Source organism: Pyrus communis, chromosome 16, assembly GCF_041283825.1.
Source record: "Pyrus communis isolate YQ-2024b chromosome 16, ASM4128382v1, whole genome shotgun sequence".
NCBI classification, from domain to species: Eukaryota; Viridiplantae; Streptophyta; class Magnoliopsida; order Rosales; family Rosaceae; genus Pyrus; species Pyrus communis.
The window spans coordinates 11,474,207-11,477,626 of NC_142580.1; positions in this window are offsets into that span (position 1 = coordinate 11,474,207).

The following is a 3,420-nucleotide window of genomic DNA, read 5'->3' on the forward strand; positions in this document are numbered from 1 at the left end:
TGAAAAATAAGAAGGGCTTTAGAGCATTTTTAATGGAGTCCCTATAACTGTATATTCCCTAAATATAGAGACAAATGACTTCTAATGAGCTAGAATTGAAATCCTCAAAATATCTCAATACATTAAGGACTCGCCGGATATCTCAAAAGAATTTTCAAATATAATAACTATATATAAAGACGTAAATAGTAGACTCTATTAATTTTGAGTGCGAAATGATGCTGCTCTTCTTTTTTTTTCCTTCTTTTTTTGAACCCACCCAAGTGGGGCAACTTTTCATTTGCCTTTTTTTTTTAAATTCTTGAAAAATCAATGGAGATAGTTTTTAATTTTTATCAATGGCTATCGTATTTTAATGAAATGAATAATAATTTTTTAATATTTTAGTTCCTATATTTAGGGATTATACTCTAAGGAATTTACCATATTAGACAATATTCTTTTAGAGACTCCAATATTCCTCTAAAGCTCTTAAATGAGTCCTTAAGATGATGGTGGGAATCCCTAAGTAGGGACTGCCATTAGAAATGCTCTAAGCATTTTTTTTTTTTTTTTTTGGACAACAAAGATGCTCTTAGCGTTAGGAGGGACCATATAGAAAGAATTGATCGACACCAAGTTTTTTGGGTTTCATATACCAACAATTAAATGGGCCTCTTGTGCTAATTAGGAGAAGAAAAACTTGTGTGGGGCTTAGATTGAGACTAGATTTTGCTGAGTGGTACTACAATCCACTCAAAACTCGTCATGTGACTAGTCTTAAATATTATATTTTATCATTCTTTTATATTTAAAATTTTCATAATTATTTTTTCTGCTAATAATATATTTTAATCTAATGTTTCTTCATTTTTTTCTTCTTTCCCCCTATTTTTTCTCTTCCCAAATTCCCCTCCACTTTGGTTTGCCATAGGTCTTCAGTACGCTCTCCCACTTCTTTCTCTTCCAATTTTGTTTCTTGCTTTCCTTCAAAAAAAATTCTGCACCCACTCCAACTTTATCATGAAAAGCAACTAAGAATCTGTAAGTTTCTTTTCGTTCTTTATAGAACTTGACATGAATAACCCACATATTAGGGTTTTTTTTTTTCTTAATTATATTTGGTAAAGATGTACTTTCTTGCAAATAGAAAGCTACTACGATCAAAACAAAGTGACAGATAACAAATAGGTTATGAAAAAACTAACTCGATAATCTGGAGTGTGCACTTTTGTATTTATAGAGAGAAGAGAAACAGTGGGGGAATAAGAAAGATTTGTGTTAGAGAGAGGAGAGAAACAGTGGGGGCAAAGAAAGCAAAGAAGTTTTGTGAAGAAAAAAGTGCAGAATTTCATAAAACGCAAGAACCACAACTGGGAGAGACAGAAGGACAAAACAACGTGGAGGGAAATTTGGGAAGAAAAAAAAAAGGAAGGAAGGAAAAAAAGGGAGGAGGGGGGGGGGGAAGAAGGAAAAAAAACATTAGATTGAAGTATATACATATATATATAATTTATTAATTAGTAAAAAAATAATTATGAGAATTTTAAATATAAAAGAATGATAAAAGATTATATATTTAAGACTTGCCATGTGACAAGTTTTGAATGGATTGTGGTGCCACTCAACAAAATTCAGTGACATGCCAAGCCTCACACAAGTTTTTCTCAATTAGGAGGGCATGATCTGTTAATTTCATGGAAATTAAGTGTAATTAAGAGTGACATGATCTGTTAATTACATGAAAATGTGTAAGTAGGTAGCTAGCTAGGCTACAAATTAATCGTCATTTTAATGTGTTAAAGAGGAGCCACCTGTATAATAATATAATTAGAAGTATAAATAATATTAGTCAACTCAAAGTAGGAGGAAGTGATGTGGTTCAGGGTATGATTCCCTAATGCATACACCAGTTGTTAAGTGATTAACTTTTATTAATTTGGGTTTAGGTTCTAATTCTATACTTATTCTCCATAAAATAAAAATTAAGAACACGTATGCATCACCAACGATGTAAAATATTGGGTGGGAATGGGATAGTTGTTTCAGGAAAGCAGTGGGCAAAACGAATTTTTCTTTACGGTTTTGATATCAATATAAATTTTTTTGAGAATGTGTTAGAAGGGTAAAAGTGTTAGCCTTATGTTTCTGATAATTCACTCTTTAATCACTGTCCCTTGATTCCCAGTAAAATTATTATTCCTTTGAGAAACAACGTTGCATAATAGTAGGAGAAGTAAGGAAAAAGAACCAAATTAACTAGTCCCTCGAGTCATCTAATTTCTTTTTTATTTATAAGTATTTGATTACGGATTTAAAATTAAAATCTCTCTTCTTGTTCCTATTGATAAAAGAAACACGGTTACGTTATTATAAAGGAAACACCTATTCATTACTCAAATGTAATCTTATTACAATTGAAATGAAAATACATTTCTCAATAAGAAACACCATGCATTATTTGATAAAGATCAGATGGGGATGGGGAGTTGACTGAAGATCAAGTCGAAAGGCGTAAGTTGGATTAAAATAATAAAATTTTGTATATTTTGGTTTTGGCGTCTGACTTGGGCCTGTACTGCTTCACTTCGGCGAAAATGGGGACACAAACTCAACTCTTTGCCGTAATATATAGGGGTCTTCAGCCACATTCTCTCGTCTACAATGTTTTATTAAGATTTTAAGATTTACGGATGTTTTTCGTATTTTATTATTTCTTTTTTATATTACTTTTTGGATTCATAGGGCTTCTAAGATTAAGTTACATTATACATAGGCCGTTCAGGCATCAAGATTGATATCTTATCAATTATTCAATATTAAACATTCAGGTTTTCTCATACTTTTTTATGAATTCCACTGTTCTTGTTCTTATCAATTATCTTCTCATTGTCAAGATGGGTCGTTTATTATACAAAATTATTAATTATTACAAACTAATTAAAAGAAAGTATATTAAAATAAAAGAAGGAAGAAAACTTGAAAAAAAAAAATAATTCGTATAAAGAAGTTGAGAAGAAGACGAGAATATGTACGTGGGCATTACATACAAGATGTGCATGCGCTTAATTTTCATATATTTTAACAAAAGATAATATGCGAATTAAATTTTGATCTAGTCTTTCAATTTGATTGGAGGAAGCTCGATAAAGAAACGCTAGATCCGATATTGGTTGCTGGGGAATAAGTTCAATTGGAATACAAGAAATTTGAAGAACTAATTTAATTCGATTGGTTGTTAAAACCAACCAAAAATACAATTTTTAAGTGGATAAAATGTTGTCTCACAGTTTAGCGTTTGCATGAGCTGTTGCTTGGATGTTGATTACAATTGTCATTTTCTTTTCCTTCTAATTTTTTTATGTAAAAGATATGATATTTCTTGTTGAATGACATGAAACTGAGGAGAGTTAAGAGTGATGTTGAACTACATAAACAAAA